General features: G+C 35.2%; 1 pseudogene; it reads right to left on the bottom strand.

The window, feature by feature from the left end:
* Positions 1 to 716: 716 nt before the first annotated feature.
* LOC145791748 (perakine reductase-like) lies at positions 717 to 6,246 on the bottom strand (annotated as a pseudogene).
* Positions 6,247 to 21,097: the final 14,851 nt, after the last annotated feature.

Genomic DNA, 21,097 nt, shown 5'->3' with positions numbered 1-21,097 from the left:
ATTGTCAATATATATATATTGTTGAGTTGGTTTCCTCTAAGAGGTCAAGGAGCACAAAGGCAAACAGAGCATGTTGAAGAGAATTGGGTGGTTAACAAGAAATGCTATAAGGAGAGTCACTGGTTCAAGGGTTAAAACTTGACATTTTGCAGACTAAGGAAATATTGGCCCAAAATCCACCACCACCACTACCAATAAGACCACCATGGTCATTACCGGCGCCACAAACGAAAGCCCTCTCTTCCACTACCACCAATGCAGTAACAAAACACAAATTTCTTTTTACTTCTTTTTTTTAATAGATAAATTACATTGATAGCCCCTAAGATTTGCCTTTGATACAATCTCCCTTTGATGTTTGATGGACTTGGGTTGTAGCTGAAGTGGTAATGAGGGGCCACTTGTCAGTGAGGTGAAGTTTCAAGTTCAAATCAATAGAATATCATTGACTTGCTATAGTAATTAATCTATAATAACCTACTGACATCCTACCATGTGGCACACAAAATAAAGGGTTCTCTCTCTCTCTTCTCTATTTTGTCTCATATTGGGGCTACATTTTGGGTATAAAACTTGGTATTCACATCTCATTCACCTCACATTATTAAAATGCTTAGCAAAAAAGATATACTAACATCACAATCTTATTAAGACAACATAGCAAAGCCATAACAAGCTGCAAAGATGAAATACAAAATTGAAAAATATTAAGCTGATCACTTGGAATTCTTTGACAGTGGTGTGTCTGCAAACTGATACGTGGTGTGATGATCTTTTTCAAACATTCTAGGCCCTGCTATCTCAAAGATCGGCACTGCATCAGAAATCTCTTTTAAATAATCTTCTATAAGCTTCACTCTCATGGCACCAATGTTCTCATCAAGGTTTTTAATCTTAGTTGTTCCTGCAAATGTACAATCAGAGGTCAAATGCTAACTTAACCATTCGAAATACAACATTTAGGAGCACATTTGGAAAGTTTTGGGTTTGTTTTCAAAACCTATTTTTGGGAAAATACTGAAAACTAGTGTGGTGAAAATAAATACCAAAAATCAATAAGGATTCATTCCCTCTCTCTCTCTCTCTCTCTCTCTCTCATCCTTTTATTTCCTTTCCTTTCTCGTTACATTGCTGCAAGTTACAAAACTCTTGTAGAACAAAAATCAAACCCGATTTTTAAAATCTAACAATAAACATTCCAACAATAATGTTAATTTAATTTCTCAATCTACCATTTTCCCTTCATTGTCGTTTGATTTCAAGAACTGAATACAAGAAGAGATCCCATGGTTCTTGAGCTGGTTTTGTTTTAACTTCATAGAATTATGAAATTAATTAACTTCGCCTTGATTGCATAAACATCCACTTGAAACAATAATACACAAATTATTAAAACATTCTATACATCCTAATATGACTTAAAAAAATCACGAATTTTCAGAAAAACTACTCATTCAATAGAAATTATGTTTAATTTAATTCAAAAGCCAAAAAATCATATTTTGGCAAGGTCTACGTTGAATTGTAAGAAAGACCAGAATCTCCTACTTATCAAACTTGTAGCAATTTTGACATAGCTTTTCATATTTACTTCATTACCAAGAAATGAAAATTTTGATGAGTCTCTCACCGGGTATAGGTACCATACTATGAAGCACGGGTACGGGTATGGGTACGAGTACTGGTACTGGTACGATATGGGTACGTTGATATGGTAAAATCCAAAAAAAATAAGGTACGGGTACGGCTTGGTACGCTTGTAAAAAATATTTATTTTTAATTTAGAGTAATGCAAAAATTAATTAAATGGTTTAATTTGTTAAGATCCAACCTATAATTAACATTTAATGCCAAAAGTAACGGTATAAATCAAAATCAAACCATAGTTTAATTTTAAAATCATGCTAAGCATACAACTAAAAATAAAAAAGAAGTCTTCTAAAAGGAGTTTTATCTCTGTAGTAGAAGAAAATATTGTTTCAACTAAGGTACGGTACGGTTTGAGTATATACTAGGTACGTCTGGGTATATCAAAAATTAAGAAGAAAAAATTTGGGTATGTGTTTCGCGTATCTAGTACGTATGCAGAAGTACCATACGGGGTACCATACGCTGGTAAATACCCGGAATGAGTACGGCATGCTTTTCGAAGTACCCATACTTCATAGGTACCATATCCCTTTGATGAAGAATCCATGCAAGTGCAAGTTGAACAGGGGTGCAAATATGCTTCTTAGCCAACTCTTTTATTTGAAGACAAAAGATCTTGTTGTGCTCTAAATTCTGCCCCGTAAACCTAGGATATGATAGCTGACAGAAAGATTAAGTTAGTCATTCATTCATATAGTTATTTGACTAACCAAGAAGAGGAAATATCTGAATGAATTTGCACTCCATTTGTTTCGGCAAAATATGTTTTCCTATATTCAGTTGCGACCTTGAAACTAATGTACTACTAGTTGCTGTATTAGTGATGGCATTGGTGGTTGTGGTAGGGAGGTGGAGGTGGAGGTGGTAGTGTGGTGGTGTTACTAAGACCTTAGTTTGGAAAATGTTTTCTACCTTTCAAAAATTTTAAAAATAATAATAATAATTCTACCTAAATAAGTTTGTTTTCCGTCGACCACGGAAATTGTTTTCCGTCGACCACGGAAATTTTTTTCCTTCGACTTTCTCTTTCTGTCAAAACAAACTGAATATTAGTTCAAAAATATTATTTTTATCTGACATTAATTTAATTGAAAGAAAATAAAAGATAAAGATCCATTTCAATACCAAGAAGCTATTTGTAGGGACGGTCTCCACGACTGCCTTGCCACCAAAAAGCCCATGAGCAGTGTGGGCATATGGAACTAATGCAATTCCAAGTTCCATGATAACCAACACATGTTTTAGAAAAAAATAAGGTCAAAGGAGAAACCAAAATAAATTGGAAGTCTAAACCAAAAATAATAAAAATGGTTACAAGTTTAAGATGGAAATTTCAATAAAGAAGAAATCACAAAAAATGATTACAAGAATTTGGAGTTCAAACAAAAAGTAAGGTGTCTTCTTATGATAAACATCTTTCTATAAACAAAAAAGGGTGATCCAAAACATGAGGCTCCCGTTAAAGCAGTGTTTTTGAGGATTATTTTAATGAAGAGTAACAATTGGGCAGAAATCTCCAACCTTTTGGATAAAATGCAAGTAAATTTTGGAAGCAAAATGAATCACCTGCAAATTGGGATTATTTCTTCTACAATGTCGTGAGTCAAAAGGGAATACTCCATTTGTAAAGCAATTATAGGATGAATAGCATGTGCCTTGCTTATTGTGTTTGGGCTTGCTTCTGATAAACCAATGTATTTGATTTTACCCTCCTTCACCAATTTCTTAAGTTCCCCCATCTACCATTCATGAAGAAAATTCAGCATTAATCAGTAAATATTTCGAACATCACTTAGATTTGAGGAAAGTATTCCAACTAATTCGAAATGAGTACCTACTAAGGTACCATTTCAAGAGAAAGAACAAAAAGAAAATCAATAAGACAGTTGGCTGTTTTGTCACAAAAAAATAATAAAAAAAAATAATTTGTTAAATTTTAGGGTCATATTGTCTATACAAACCTAAAATGCACAACAATTTTGACTAAAAATTCACTAAAAACAAAGCCAGCCTAAAGTTGGGAGCCAAAAGAACAGGACTTGAGGGTGTGTTGATAAATGGAAAAAAGAAACAAGTCACTTACAGTCTCCTCTATAGGGACTGATGTGTCAATCCAATGTACATAGTAGAGATCAATGTAGTCCACACCAAGGCGCTTCAGTCTAGCCTCTCAACAGGAGCACACATATTCAACAATACCATTCACCACAACTTGAGTACGGTCAAGTTTGACTATTCCAAATTTTGTAGCTAACTGGATCTTTTCTCAAGGCAACTGCTTTAATGCCTACAAGTTTTAGGATCTACAACTGAAATAACTAGCACACAAAATACCCAAAAATAGATTCATTTTTTCTTCGAAAACAAAGAACAAAAAGATAATTTCTAGACAACATCGACTGCATGTAACATATTCTATATATTTACACTCCATTCATTTCTATAGATTACAAAATATTTTCATTTATATGTTTGATTATGACCTTGAAACTAATGTGTCAATGGTTGTAGTTGTAGTAGAGGTGGTGGAGCAGCAACTGCGACTGGCAGTGGTGGTGGTGGTGGTAGTAGTATAGTGGCATTAGTAAGACTTTTTATTCCAGAAAACATTTTTTACCTTTCAAAAGTATAAAATGTCCCCCCCCCCAAAAAAAAAAGAAAAAAGAAAAAGAGAAAAAAAGATTTGTTGTTAGATATAGTCCAAAAAACGCCATGGGCAACATAAAAAATAAGAAACGAAAACAAAAAGAATAAATGAAGGCCGAGAAAGTGTGATTAGAAAAATTGACTTGGAATATATGACAACATAGTGCTAATGGTCCTTTGTCCCAATGTAGAGCAGAGAAGAACTAATGTTTCAGAAATTCTCAAAACAAACAATTTCAACAAAATCTTTCATTTTCTTAAAAATTATCAAGTTCAAATTCTTTATATTTCTCTATTAATAGAATACATCGAATGTAATAAATGGCTATAACCAAATTTTATAGCAAGCCCAAAATGCTCAGGTACCATATGAATGAAAGCATTACCTTTCCCACTAATATTTCGTTAGCATTGTTAGCTCTATAAATATCTGATGTATCAAAGAAAGTGATTCCTTAACTGAATGCATACTTGATTATTGCAATGCCATTCTCTTCAGGGAGAGAATTGTACATACTAGTAAGCTCCACACAGCCGTAATCCAATTTTGAAAACGGGAAAAAAAAAACTAAAAATTAATGAGAAAGACACGTTGTCCATTTTCTATTGTAGTCCATTTTTGTTGATGAATCAAAGCTTTACAAGTAGTATTTCGACAATACAAATTAGCTCAACTAATAAAATTCTTTGTATAGAACTTGAAAACTACAAGATGGACAACAAAGCCCCAGTGTATAGAACCCAGCCAGAAAATATTTAAATAAATCAATAAAACTAATTTTTCAAGGCTGAAGAGGATGAAAAGCCTGATTTGAAGCCACTACTAAGATTGAAATCCAATCTGAACATTTTTTGATAATCCATCACTCTTTTCTTTTTCTTTTTTTCAAGAACACCCATAAATTTTTTAACTTTTTCACACTTTTTTTTCCCCCAAATTATAAGAGGAAGTATCATTTTGCCCCCCAAACTTTCACGCGTTTTTCAATTTGACCGCAAAACTTCGATCAATATCAATTTTACACCCGAACTTTCGAAATTTTGATCAATTTGGCCTCTACCGTCACATTCTGTCTACAATTAGACGGAATGAACTAATGTGGCACCAAAGTTCATTTGGAATTTCATTTTACCCCCCAAACTATAACTTAAAAATCAATTTTCCCCCTAAATATAAAAAATTAAATTTTAAATAATATATACTTCGCAAAAAAATAATAAAAAATATATAAATCCCCATTTAGAATTATGTTGAGACCATGAAGTATAGATACTTCAACAAACATGTCGTACCCATACCAGGAACTTACCGAATTTTGAAATTTTTTTCCCACTCAATTTTGAAATTATTATTAGTCGATCAATTCCATTGAAATTAATTTGGGTAATAAACTAGTTACAATTGTGTTTGCGCACACACATAGAGTAGCTAAGAAATTTTCGACTTAATAAGTTTCTCCAGGATTGATTCGAAATGATTTGAGACTTATGAAGTACATATACGGGTATGAGTATTGGTATTGGTACGATACGAGTATGTCGACACGGTAAAATCCAAAAAAAAATATGGCACGAATACGGCTTAATGCATTTGTAAAAAAATATTTATTTTTAATTTGGAATAATACAAAAATTGATTAATTTGGAATATTAAAAAACTTACAAACCCTAAATTTTAAAACCATACTACCTACAAAACTAAAGAATTGAAACAACATTTATATAGAAAATCAATTTATTGACTTATTTCAGTCACGTCGCCTCCTTACTTTTTTTTATTATTTTTTTTACATGTATTTTCATAACTAATAAACAAAGAAAATATGCCATACCCTAAACAACCCTCAAACAAAAACATTACCAAGTATGGGTGGGAAGTTGAAAAGGGTAAATAGGGCTTTTTGGTTTGGTTACCTCAAGTCCGTGAGTTCCAAGTCTACCTTTGGGCATCTAGAAATTAGTCATCTTTCTTCTTCCTCTACTTCTCAACTCTGCAATGCAACTTCACTTCACTTCATGCATTCCTATATATAGGTGAGGGTTTTTGCTGACGTCTTGGATCCCGTCACGGTCCAGCTTTTCTGGTGCTTTCTGATATGCAGATGTCACGCATAATGTTATTGTTCTTCTCGTCAACGGAGGTAACAAATAATTAAAAAAAATATAACAGTGAGTTATTTCCAATTTATTTTTAAAAAAAATATATACATATATTTAATAAAAACAAAAACAAAAACATAGGTACACACATCACATCACATATGGGCCCCACTCCTTGTCACATCACTAGAGCTCTCTTTAGAGTTTCAAAATTAGAGCTCTTAATCTTTATTCTAAAATAATGTGATTACAACATGCACTGCGCAGAGAAATTTAAAAAATGACTGAATCATGGAAGGTTGCTTGAATATAGAGTTTTTATAATTAAGTTTTCACGTGGATAGAAATTCATATTGTAGATCTTAGTGAGGTTTTCTTGCTTTCTTTGCATTTTCCACATTGCAGTTTTGTCATTTGTAAATTACACTCATAGTTCTTTTTATTTTTTTTGAATTTTATTTTGATTTCTTTATATGTGATCTTTTTCGGTTAAAAATTGAAACGGTAATGCTAGATTTATATTGTAACACTATTGAAAATATAGAAGAGTAATGCTAGATTTATACCTCACAAATTCATCCACAGTGATGTGGCATGGAAATTAGGCCCACTATTAAGTGTGTAATAATTCAAAAGTTAACACATATCCTGCCACATCATTGTGAGTAAAATTGTGAATACTTTTTGACTGTCTCAAACATTTTCTAATATAAAATTTAAATTATTCAAATTAAAACTACTTACATTAATGTGATATTTCACTTAAGCTCATTAACCTTACAACCAAAGCAATTTTAAATTATGTTCCAAAGTTGAATTTTTAGATTATGTTAGATGATGCATAAGTAAGGCAAATAAAAACATTTGTAATGTGAAGAGATATGATTCAATAATTCAAATATCTCAAAAATCGTGCTTAGAAAATACGGTGCATGCAGGTGTTCAAATTGGACAGTTTGCTTGAATTTAGTGCGATATTGTTGCAAGACAAAAGGTACGATGAATTGGGGGTGTTGTTGAAGCCGTTTGGACTGAAGGAGGTATCTCCCCAATTTGGTTGGCAAAGAGCTTCAAGGAAAACACACTCAAGCAGGAAGATCAATACCAATGAATGGCTGACACGTGTTTTGTATTCGGCCCGGTAACGAAATTTAGAGGTTTGCTGATAAAGTTTTTGTGTGGGTAAAAATTGATGTTGTAGATATATACTAGTGAGGTGTTTTTGCTTTTTTGCATTTTTCTACATTGCGGATTTATCGCTTGCATTTAGGTAGATCTATGCCCAAAAGAAATTTCAAACTTCTTTTCCCTTAGTATTTGTTTCTCCTATTTTCTTGATTCTTTATTGTCAATGTTGGCTGACAATAAGTTGCGGCGTCACGAAAATTTTGGACTATCTCAATTAAAAGTATCAACTAGTAGGTTCATCAACATGACTTCAGAATTGGGTGGTTGGCTTTGAAGGGGAGATTGAAGATTGTTGTCTTTCTACAAAGAATTGGTGTGCTGAACCATGGTGTTTCAGTGGATTGCGTTCTATGTAGGAAGGACATAGATACAGTCAATCATGTGCTATTTTGGTGTCCTTTTGGAAAGTTTGGTCATGCTTGATGAATTGGTGGGGGTTGCAGTGGGTGTTACCTGGAAGTGTTGAAGGGATGCTATAGTGGTAGAGGGTACTTAAATGGAGAAAGCTTGAAAATAAAATTTGGAAGGTAATTTCGATGGCAATTATATGGTCAGTATGGAAATCAGAAATGAAGTAATCTTTAATAGGAAGCAGGTCCAGCTAGAAGAGTTTTGTGATTTGATCAAGGTGAGAGTTGCATTATGGGTTAAAGCTGTTGGAAAATGGCTTTGGGAAAACCTTATTTTTTGCTAACTTTGAGAATTAACTAAGGTAGGACTCAAGCGTTATTTTTACCGTCACTAATTGGATTCATGTTTAATGTTGCGTAGTAAATATCATCGTGTATTTGGTTACTCAAAACCATTTTCGGATGAATGAGAATTCAACACACATTTCTAGGTTCATGGATATGACTTTAGGTGGGTTTCCTATATATTTGTGAAATGTGTTTGTCCCATATTGGAAAAGCTTAAGGATTTATATGGGCATGTATATTCTAGCATCGGATACTTGGAATGGGCCCCAAGGGGTACCCAAGTTTGTGGAAGGGTGAGGTTATTGGTACAGTGGGCTACACCCATTAAACCCAAAACAATAAACACGCGCGCGCGCCACCGCCGTTTAGGCAAGCTTAGGTGTGATGTTGGGTTAGGCTTGTCCGACCCAATACTTATCTTTTTGGGCCAAAAACATTTGTATTTTATTTATTTATTTTTGAATTTGGGTTTCAACATTAAAAATAAATTTGTCCAGATTTTTTCCTCCACCCAAACAGGTTTTTTTACCAGTTGAATCCACCCGAATAGGTTCAAACCTGTTGAAATTCAAATCGAACAGATCTGTTTCTGTCCAAATAGGTTTTTTACTTGTTGAATCTGTCTGAAAAGGTTTCCTATATGTTGGCACTTGTTCGGAAAAGCCACATATTTTCCTATAAATAGCCTGCCATTCCAGCAATTCTTTAAATCCAATTTTCCCAGAGCATTTCTTCGTTTTTCCTTCTAGCCATCCTCTTGTCTTCTGCATCTGTCCATCATTTAATCTTTAGGAAGAAAAACAGAGAGTGACAGCAAAGTTTTGGTTCGCCAGACTTGATTTTGTAGTGCTGCAAATCAAGTGTTAGTCGTTGCATCCTGAGAAGTAGACGCCGTTAAATCTTGAAGCACCGGAGCGAGGGCGAAATCTACTTTAAGGAGATATGTCCAACGCAAGCCTTGACTTATAATTTTCGTAAGCATTTAATTCAGAATTTAATTTATTAAATTATTTTCTGGATTATTTATTTATATCTTGTTGTTTATTTTATTTAGTCATTCAATTTACACACACAGACATCCACTATGGGAATAACAATCTTAAGGTAGATTTTATTTATTTATTTATTTGTGTGTTAGACAGGAGAATATTTTGTTTTGTAAAGTTAAATAGTAGTCATATACTGTTTAATTCCTTAAATAGTAGTAATTTACTGTTTAATAATTTCTTTGATAACATAGTAGTCATATACTGTTTATCATTGAAATTTTATTACAAAATATTGTTATGTATGTTTTGTGTATAAATTATATTTTGTATAAATTTGTGATTTGTCATCAATTATTTCGTCAGAAATATGGCTATTGAAACAAACAGTATTGAGACTGTTATTACTCTGACCCCCACGCCTGTTGTGCCAATAATGACTCCGGTAGTACTGGTAAATTATGGGGAGAAGCCAAAAAAATTCAATGGAAATGATTTTAAAAGATGGCAACAAAAGATGGTGTTTTATCTTGGAACATTGAATTTGGCTCGCTTCATTCATGAAAAAGCTCCGGCACTGAACGAGGGAGAAACTGACAAGCAAGTAGTTGCCGCAGTCGATGCATGGAAACATGGTGATTTTCTGTGTCGGAATTATATCCTCAATGGGTTGGACAATGCACTGTACAATGTGTATAGTGTCAAAAGCACTGCAAAAGAACTGTGGGAATCTCTAGATCATAACTACAAGACAGAGGATGCCAGTACAAAAAAATTTATTGTCGGCCGTTTTTTGAATTTTAAAATGATAGATTCCAAGACAGTTATTAGCCAGGTTGAAGATCTCCAATTAATTCTCCATGACATATATGCAGAAGGAATGGTTCTCAGTGAATCTTTCCAAGTAACGGCAATCATTGAAAAATTGCCATCATCCTGGAAACAATTCAAGAATTATCTGAAGCATAAACACAAGGAGATGAAATTGGAGGAACTGATAGTGCGGCTCAGAATTGAGAAGGACAACCGTGGTACCAACAAGAAGTCAGGAAACCATATCATGTAGGCTAAAACAAATGTTGTGAGACATGGACAAGTGTTAAGATTCAACAACAAGAAGTAGAAGCATGATGGCAATGGTTCCAAACAAAGATCCACTAGTAAGATCAACAAAGGGATCAACAATGGGTTTAACAAGAGATTCAAAGGCAAGTGTTTTGTGTGCGGCAAAGATGGACGTCGCGCCAAGGATTGGTATGTTCGCAAGGATGGAAGGAGTTCAAGAAAAAAGCCAGAACAAGCCAACATAGCCGAGGATTTTTATCTTTCCGATGGAGTGGCAAATATCAATCTTGCCATAGTAGTCTCTGAGGCAAATTTGGTGGGCAATCCCAAGGAGTGGTGGGTGGATATTTGTCATGACCCAAACCCACCCCTGTAGGTTTATCGTCGTAACCGGCCAGTAATCCTTGGATCACCGAAGGCCTCTGAACATATTAGCGTATAAATAAGGGGTTACGGAAGCAATTACAAAACATTCATAGTCCATTGAGCTGTGGGGACATATATGGGACAGAAAATTTAAAATTTCATACACACTTGTGACGTCATATTAACATAGTCATACGTCACTCACAAATACAAATAAAAAAAAGTGGGACTTAGCCCAGTACATAGATATACGAAAACTTATTCTAAATTACACATAAGACACCAAAACGTGACCACAAGATTTTCTTAATTTAGAACCTCCTCAGGAGGCACAAAGGGTGGCCAATAAAACGGAACTCCAAGCGATCATATTGAGTCTGGTCACGCACCTGATCACCTACATACATAAATAATACAATGAGCGAAAACCTAGTGAATAATAACAGAGTAAAGAATTTAATGAATGATGTCCCATATCAGATTTCAAATCGGAAACAAATTTAGATTCACATACTTATCCAGAGATCATAAGCAGTTGTATGTTGTAACGCTCCCAAAAAAAAAAAAAAAAAAAAAAAAGACATTAAACCCAACAAATAAGACATGCATTGATATTCAAAAGTTCCACATTCCTTCATTTATCAGAATTCTATTACAGAAGTATTACATGTTAACAACAAAAGCAAATGCCCTACGGGCTTACAGCTTTCCAAGTTAACACTTGGTTACAACAAAAGGAGTACTAACTCATACATATTAAGCCCTTGGCTTGAATCTACATGTAATACATCAAAAGTAATATGACAAAAGTATGTCCAGTCCTAGCCTCCCAAGCTATGTCCTTGGAGGTGGCATGCTTCCTGTACCTGAAAATGATATTCCCATATAGGGTGAGCCACAGCCCAGTAGAAATACACTAAACCAACCATGGACAATGACTAAAATATTAGCAATTGATAGATGGCAACACTGATACATTCACATAAATCACATATTTATGTCATCCGACTTAAGAGTCCAAGTTACTTTTCATTTTCCCTTTTTCAACAGATAAGCATGTCAGCTCTATCATCATTTCAACAGATAAGTATAAAAACTATATCCCACATTTACAGATAAGCATATAAGCTGTATCTACATTCTCAACAGATATGTATAACAACAATATCCCACATTCAGATAAGCATATAAGTTGTATCTACATTTCACAAAGATAAGCACATAAGCTGTATCTTCACTTCTCTAGACAAGCATATGAGCTGTATCTACGGAGTTCATCCCCTATCTTCTCCCAACACTGTCCGGTTTAGAGGTACATCCCCTATCTTCCCCTAAACCGCGGAGTACATCCCCCATCTCCTCCTCTACACATAATGTATACAAACACATTGGTTCTATATACAATCACTCAATACATACAGTTAATGTATTCTATCAACAGTCAAATTCCATGACACATTCCATTGATTAGTTTCAGTTGGCCTAATCATCATGCATTGTCTACAACAATCACGACTATCCTCCACCGATAGCCCAAAGAAGTTATTTCTAAACAGAAAATAAATGCACAAATGGATATTCAATCAACATTTCATTTCCTCATTTCTCCCAATTAATTATCCCAATTAATTAAACAATGTAATTAGGCTATTTTCCATAATTACCATTTCAACCCTTAGGTTCCATTTTCATCAATGATTCAACAATAAGTCCATTTCTCTATTCCAAACATGCTTCTAGGTTTATTATGAATAAAACCCCAACTTTTGTAAAATTACACAAAAGCCCCAAACTTTCACAAAATTACCAAAACAACCCCAACACCTCAAAATACCAAAATTTAAAGACAAAACCCATAGAGAGGAGTAGGATATCCTTACCTCGAAGTTTAAGCCAAAAAGGAGATGAAGACTCGAAGATCAACGTGCTCCAAATCCAAACTTTTTCAGATTAAATCGAAGCTTTCAACACCCTCTATCTTTTTAACAAAGGCCCTAGGCTAGATTCACACCCTAGAGAGATCAAATCTTAGAGAGAGAGCAAGTGTAGAGAGAGAGAGTCTCGGATTTAGGTTTTAGAAGAAAAAAGAAGTGAAAAACTGCAGCTCAAAATCGCTGCTGTCCGCTGATATAAAACACTCTCGCTCGAGCGAAGCCTTCGTCGCTCGAGCGACCAGACACAGAAACTCTCGCTCGAGCCAAGATGTTCTCGATCGAGCGAAGAAAAACCCAGACCGCTCGAGCGAAGATAGTTCGCTCGAGCCAAGAAATGCAACTCTCAGGTCCAGAACCAGAACGAACTCAACTCTCGCTCGAGCGACCAACTCCTCGCTCGAGCGAAGGTCCAAAATTCTGGACAGCAACACTTGGCTCCCAAACACAACCAACCTGTAACAAACCTGCCCAACACATCCTATAACTCAATATGAAGTAAAAGGAATGTAAACACGATAATAAACAACTAACACATCCACGGACACATGTCCGGATCACTGTACAACAAGGGTAAACCCGGGATCGCTATATATATGGTACATCCATTTAGCTATCATATCATATCATATCAAATTAGTCGGTGTCGACGACCACAAGGGTCTACATCTTGTGCACAAGTAGCCATGGTATTGTTACCCCCAGGCGAGGGCCACGTGAACATAGGCCTCGATATTGTTACCCCCGGGCAAGGGCCACATGAACATCAATCACGGTATTGTTACCCCCGGGCGAGGGCCACGTGCATATTGGCCTCGGTATTTTTACCCTTGGGCGAGGGCCACGTGAACTAAGGATGTCGCAAATATATTTCAGAAATTAGGACAATCATTCGTTGTACAAAACTTAACATTTCGGAAATAGATCTTATTTTGTCATACAGAAAATAAATAAAGTTGAACATAACTTTACTAAGTTATTACTCACAGTTGCTCCAATAGCAGATAGACAGATCAGGTAACTTATGGCGCGTGACTTACACAGATATAGAATGAAGACGTACTGAATTACACACCCAGAATCATTAACTTAGTTCTTACTTATCTTGGTGTGCTTCTACTTTTTTATCCTCATTATTGTGTCTTAATCTTAGCCTTGGAATGCATAGGATGCAATGAGGATGCAAAAATGTACTTGAAAACATTAATAAAAACTTGTTGAAAACAGGGGTCTCGCTCGAGCGCAACTTCCTTCGCTTGAGTGGACATGCAAAATATGAGTGATCACTTATGTGCAACTTCTGTCGCTCGAGCGGTCTGTAAACTCTGCAAAAGTACTGGTTGCTTGATTGGCTTGACACTCGCTCGAGCGTGACACTCATACTTTCGCTCGAGCACAACTCTTGTTGCTCGAGCAGTCTATAAAACATGTAAATTTCTGGGAGTTTGCATTTCACGCTCGAGCGAACTTTTGGTTGCTCGAGCGAAAGTGCAAGATCACAAAGCGGTTGCTCGAGTGCAGGTTTTGTCGCTCGAGCAGAGATATCAAATTCTGGAATTTCCAGATTCACCTCCAAGCTACAAAACTCAAATTCAATGCCTTCAAACTCAACCTTTGGGCCCCAAAACTTGAGAAAACATGTCCAAACTTGGAAAACATAGAGAAGTAAAGATCGTTTCATGAAATCAAGGCCCAAAAGCTTGCCAATTACTCAAAATTAAACTTCATATTTTCCAAAACTTGACATGCATGCAATGGTATACTCTTCAACCAACCAAACCATGATCTATTGATATGTTTAATACAAAACCATGTTGGATTATGAAATCATAGCCAAAGGACGGTCATGCATGAGTAAATTACTTGAAATTCAACTTAAACATGTAATGAAATTGCATGCATGCATGGTTTAATGCCGAATCCTTTATTTCTAGCTCAATCCTTGCATCACTCAACCCAATTCTCTAGAATTCATGTCCTACACATCATAATTGTACAATCTGTGGGTTGAATTCTTACCTAGGCTTGCCAATGTAAGAGCTAGAAGCTTGGTTCTTGTGCCTCTAATTCAATTTACTACAATTCTTCTTTCCTTTCTTGGAGACAACACTCTCTAAGCTTCTCCCTCTCACTCTCACGTTTTTGGAGCTTAAAAATGATGAAGGAAAAGTGATGCTAGTGGTGTATAAGCCTTTGTATAGGTTTAATGAAGAAACTTAAGTAATTAAGCTTACCATTAAACACATGAGCTTTAATTATTTTGATTGTTTCGTTCCGAGTCGAATTTTAATTAACGCTACCATAGAATTCTAAAAATGCTAAATAACACATAAACTAAGTCAATTCCGTGATCGGATGCCAATAAGGCCTTTAATTCGCAAAACAAAACAAAACACAAACAGATGTCTCTACGACAAACAGATACAAATGCAAATGAACATATACTTCATGCAATTAACACATGATTTCCTCTTAATTACATATTAGGCATGTCTAATCTTGGATTAATAGTTAATCACGGGTCATGGTTGTTACAATATTGGAGCAACCCACCATATCTGTGCAGATAAGAAGATGTTCACAACTTAAAAAGTGGTGAAAAATAGGGAACAACTTTTTATGGGTAACTCTTCCACATCAACTGTAGAAGGACAATGAAAGATCGTACTGAAAATGACCTCGGGAAAAGAACTCACTCTTAATAAAGTACTTCATGTGCTGGAGATTCGTAAGAATTTGATTTCTGGGTCATTGTTGATCAAGAATGGGTTTAAATTAGTTTTTGAATATGATAAGGTTGTACTCTCCAAGAGTGGAATGTATGTGGGGCGATGTTACATGAATGATGGCTTTTTGAGCTTAATGTACTAACTATTGTACCAAATTTGGCTATTAATAATAAGAACACATCTTCTGTTTATATTGCTAAGTCTTCTTTTTTATGGCATGGTAGATTAGGACATGTAAATTTTAATTCTTTACGTAGACTTGTTTCTTTAGAATGTTTGCCAAACTTAGAGTTTCATCCTAATCATAGATGTGAGATTTGTGTTGAGGCAAAACTCACTAAGGCATCATTTAATAAAGGATAAAGAAGTACTAAACTGTGATTTAAAATTTGTTCAAACCAGAGGAGGTAAAAAGTATTTTATTACTTTTATTGATGATTGTACCCGATATTGTTATGTTTATTTATTGAGAAGTAAAGATGAGGCCTTAGAAGCTTTTAAGCAATATAAACTTGAGGTTGAAAATCAACTTGGCAAAACTATTAAGGTAGTAAGAAGTGACAGAGGTGGTGAGTATGATGCACTATTTGAGGAATTTTGTTCTGAACATGGTGTTATTCACCAAACCACTGCACCCTACTCTCGTCAGTCAAATGGAGCTGCTAAAAGAAAGAATTGAACCCTTAAAGAGATGACGAATGCCATGTAGATTAGTTCAGGGTTACCTCAAAATTTGTGGGGGGGGATGCGATTTTGTCTGCCAACTTTATCCTTAACAGTCAAACGCCTTATGAATCATGGAAAGGTCGACAACCTACCTATAATTACCTCAAAGTGTGGGGGGTGTTTGGCCAAAGTGGCAGTCCCTAGTCCTAAAACAACTAAGATAGGACCAAAAACCATTTATTGTGTGTTCATTGGTTATGCAAATAATAGTAATGCATACAGATTTTTAGTTCATAGATCTGAAAATCCTGATATGTATGTAAACACTATTATTAAGACAAGGAATGCGTCGTTTTTCGAATACATTTTTCCTTACAAGAAAACTAAAGAGACAAGTTCAAATAAAAGAACTTTTGATACTGCTATGGGTGGCAGTGAAGACCAAAATGATAATGAAGCATATGAACCTAGATGTAGCAAGAGGGCTAGGATCTCTAAATCATTTGGTCTAGATTTTTTGACATACCTGTTAGAAAATGAGCCTCAAAACTTCAAGGAAGCAATGTCAAGTCCTGAAGCTCCATTGTGGAAAGAGGCTGTGAATAGTGAAATTAAATCAATTCTGTAAAATCATACTTGGGAACTGGTGGATCTTTCACTAGGGTGTAAACCTCTTAGATATAAGTGGATATTCAAGAGAAAAATGAAAGCAGATGGTTCAATTGATAAATACAAGGCTAGGCTTGTTGTTAAGGGATACAGGCAAAATGAAGGCCTTGATTATTTTGACATCTATTCACCAATGACAAGAATAACATCTATTTGTATGCTAATTGCGATTGCAGGTTTGTATAATCTGGAGATACATCAAATGGATGTTAAAACAACTTTTTTGAATGGCAAGTTAGATGAGGAAATCTATATGGAACAACCGGAAGGGTTTCAAGTTCTCGGCCAAGAGAAAAAGGTTTGTAAACTGGTGAAATCCCTTTATGGATTAAAACAAGCTCCGAAACAATGGCATGAAAAATTTGATCACGTTATGCTTTCGGATGGTTTTAAGATAAACGAATATGACAAATGCGTCTATGTTAAACACAAAGACAAAGGCTATGTCATAGTCTGTCTTTATGTGGATGACATGCTCATTATTGGAAGCAATAATGACATGATTAAATCCACAAAGAAAATGATGAACAAAAGGTTTGACATGAAAGATCTGGGAGTAGCAAATGTAATTCTAAGAATAAAGCTTATTAGAGCATCTGAAGGATATGCTTTATCTCAGTCTCATTATGTTAAGAAGATTTTGGAGAAATTTGGAAAGCATGACGACCGTCCTGTTAAAACACCTGTTGACATTAGTCTTTATTTGTCAAAAAATAAAGGTGCAGGCATATCACAATTAGAGTACTCTCGGATAATCGAAAGCTTGATGTACTTAAGGAATTGCACTAAGCTAGATATAGCCTATGTTGTAAGCAAATTAAGTAGGTATACAAGTAATCTAGGGTTCGATCATTGGAAAGCGATAATTAGGGTACTTAGGTATCTAAGACATACCCAGAATTATGGCTTACATTATGCCAAATATCCAGTAGTACTCGAGGAATGCAGCAATGTAAATTGGATATCGGACACTAAAGACTCAAAATCCACTAGTGGATACGTCTTTACCCTGGAAGGTGCTGCTGTCTCTTGGAAATCCTCCAAGCAGACATGCATAGCAAGGTCAACAATGGAATCTGAGTTTATCGCATTAGATAAAACAAGAGAAGAAGCAGAATGGCTTCGTAATTTCTTAGAAGACATTCTAATGTGGCCTAAACCTGTGGTAGTTATATGCATTCGTTGTGATAGTGAAGGAGCAATAGGGCGGGTACATAATCATATGCATAACGGTAAGTCTCGACACATTCGTTGAAGACATAATACCGTTAGGCATTTGCACTCACATGGAATAATTTCTATAGAATATGTAAAGTCAAGAGAGAATATTACGGATCCATTGACTAAAGGGCTAGCCAGAGAGCAAGTATACCATTTATCGAGGGAAATGAGATTAAAGCCTATTACTTAAAAGTTTTCGTAAAGGCAACCCAACCTAGTTGACTGGAGATCCCAAGATCTAGGTTCAAAGGGACAATTAAATTATGGATGACTTCACGTATCACTAAGGAGGTTTTTTCCTACCCATTTCTATGATAAGAAGAGTGATACCTGCAACGTTACTAGAATAAGCTTTGCTTCTAACGATTTCCAAGTGGGGTATAGTAGGATACTTTTAATAAGAAGTCACCTATATGAGTGTGAACTGGGCCGGTTCTGTGAGAATTGATAAGGCTAAATTCTCTAGAGCCCTCATGAATTACCAGGTGTTGTTCAGGGCCAAAATGAACACAACCGTGAGAACCAAACTGTGTCTGAGGATACACTATGTGTAGTCTATTGTCTTGGCTTACACAAACAGCTAAACAGTTCAAGGCGTCGCATCTACTAATTAGCCAGTAAGTACGATAGGCTTTCACTAGAGGAGGTTCAAAACCAAAAGCTACCTGTCTCGATGTGGTGTATCTTTTTAATGTACTCTTTCTTTGTTTGTATTTTGTTGCATGTCCATCATTGTGAATTTCATTCATGTGGAGAATTGTTGGAAAATGGCTTTGGAAAAACCTTATTTTTTGCTAACTTTGACCATTAATTAACGTAGGACCCAAGCGTTATTTTTAACATTACTAATTGGGTTCATGTTTAATGCCGCGTAGTGAATAACATCATATATTTGGTTACTCAAAACCATTTCCGGATGAATGAGAATTCCATACGCATTTTCGGGTTCGTGGATATGGCTTTAGGTGGGTTTCTTACACATTTATAAAATGTACTTGTCCCACATTGGAAAAGCTTAAGGATTTATATGGGTATATATATTCTAGCTTGGGATACTTAGGATGGGCCCCAAGAGGTACCCAAGTTTGTGGAAGAGTAAAGTTATGGGTAAAGTAGGCTAGACCCATTGGACCCAAAATAATAAACATACGCACGCACGCCGCCGTCCGTCTCGTCGATCGGGCGAGCTTGGGCTTGGGTGCGGGTGCGAGGTGTGAGGTTAGGTTGGGCTTGTCCAACCTAATACTTATTTTTTTGGGCCAAAAAAATTTGTATTTTATTTATTTATTTTTGAATTTTGGTTTCAAAATTCAAAATAAATTTGTCTAGATTTCTTCCTCCACCCGAATAGGTTTCTTTACCTGTTGAATCCATTGGAACAGGTTATCTACCAGTTAGAATCCACCCGAACAGGTTCATACCTGTTGAAATTCAAGTCAAACAGATATATTTCTATCCAAACAGGTTTTCTACCTGTTGAACCTGTCCAAATAGGTTTCCTATCTGTTGGCACCTGTTCGGAAAAGCCACATATTTTCCTATAAATAGCCTGCCATTCCAGCAATTCTTTGAATCCAATTTTCCCAGAGCATTTCTTCATTTTTCCTTCTAGTCATCCTCTTGTCTTCTGCATCTGTCCATTATTTAATCTTTAGGAAGAAAAGAGAGAGTTATAGCAAAGTTTTGGTTTGCCAGACTTGATTTTGTAGTGTTGCAAATCAAGTGTTGGTCGTTGCATCCTAAGAAGTAGATGCCAGTAAATCTCGAAACACCGGAGCGATGGCGAAATCTGCTTTAAGGAGATTGTGTCCAACACAAGTCTCGACTTATAATTTTTGTAAGCATTTAATTCAGAATTTAATTTATTAAATTATTTTTTGGATTATTTATTTATATCTTGTTGTTTATTTTATTTAGTCATTTAATTTACACACACACATCCACTGTGGGGATAACAAAAGCTCAATCAAAGGGGTGCCCATATTTAGTCCAGGATATCATCTGCAATGTGCAACAGATCCGATCTGTGAAGATGTCTTCAAGCTTTTGATTTCCACATTGGTGGTGTGCTTGTTGGGCTGTTGCTACCTGCTGGTTTTTGTAGCAGAATGGTCTTGGGAGGGCAAGTTGTGGTCCTTCAAGCACTGGTTGATATGATGGGTACAGTTGGGGTGTTTTCTCTTAGGTGGGGTGTTTTCTCTTAGGTGTATTGTTGGGTGGGTTCGTTTTGGTGTCTGTGACCTCTGTTTGTTTGTTTGTTTTTTCTTTGGTGTTAGTTTCTCACCAACCCTCCAGTGAAAGCTAGCAGATGATAGGGAATTGCTCTTGGTGCCAACCTGGTTGGGATGAAGGGTAGCACTGTGATGCTCTTTGCTTTTCACACTTGCTTTATTGATGTAATCCATATTGTTGTATGATTGTTACTATCAATAAAGCCGTTTCTTTTTGCTGATACAAACAATAAATAAATAAATAAATAAATAAAAATAAAAAAAAGAAGAAGACAACATGACTTCAGGATGGTTTTCATGAAATTCTTTTGTGAAGCCTAGCATTGTTGGTTGCTTGAAACAAATTTATTTTCTATTATTTAGATATCTTGATATTCTTCTATATGTTATGATCTACTGTGCTAATGAAAACATTCAAAGGCAAGGGTCGATTAAAAATTTAAATTATAGAAATTTTATGAAGGAAAAAAAAATTGCCTTTATCCATCTCTATCATCTCTTTTTTAGAGGAGAATGTGGAGGAGTGAGATAGTGGGTTGTGAACTGGAGAGAGAGAGAGAGAGAGAGAGAGAGAGAGAGAGAGAGAGAGAGAGAGAGAGAGAGAGAGAGAGAGAGAGAGAGAATTAACAAAATTAAAGGACCCTTATCTAATTTTAATTTTGTAACTAAAAATAATAGAAGTATTGCCTAAGTGATAGTTTAGGTAGTTGATTTAATTTTTATTTGGTATTATAATTTGTTTATTTATTTTTTCTTATTGTAAAATGATTTTTAATAAACTATAAGGTAAAAAATAAATATGTATATATATATTTTATCATTTTAAAATTTTGTAATGATGTCTTCATTTTTTTAATCTTTGTAAATAAAGTTTAGTAATTATATATGTAAAGTGTACTTTGTATTAATACAAGCAAATTAAAAATATATATATTGTGAGTAATTATCATT

This window comes from Camellia sinensis, chromosome 5 (assembly GCF_055761805.1).
Source record: "Camellia sinensis isolate YWXY chromosome 5, ASM5576180v1, whole genome shotgun sequence".
Taxonomy (NCBI): Eukaryota; Viridiplantae; Streptophyta; class Magnoliopsida; order Ericales; family Theaceae; genus Camellia; species Camellia sinensis.
Note: the sequence above shows the minus strand (reverse complement) of the source record. Positions and strands in the feature narration are given on the sequence as shown.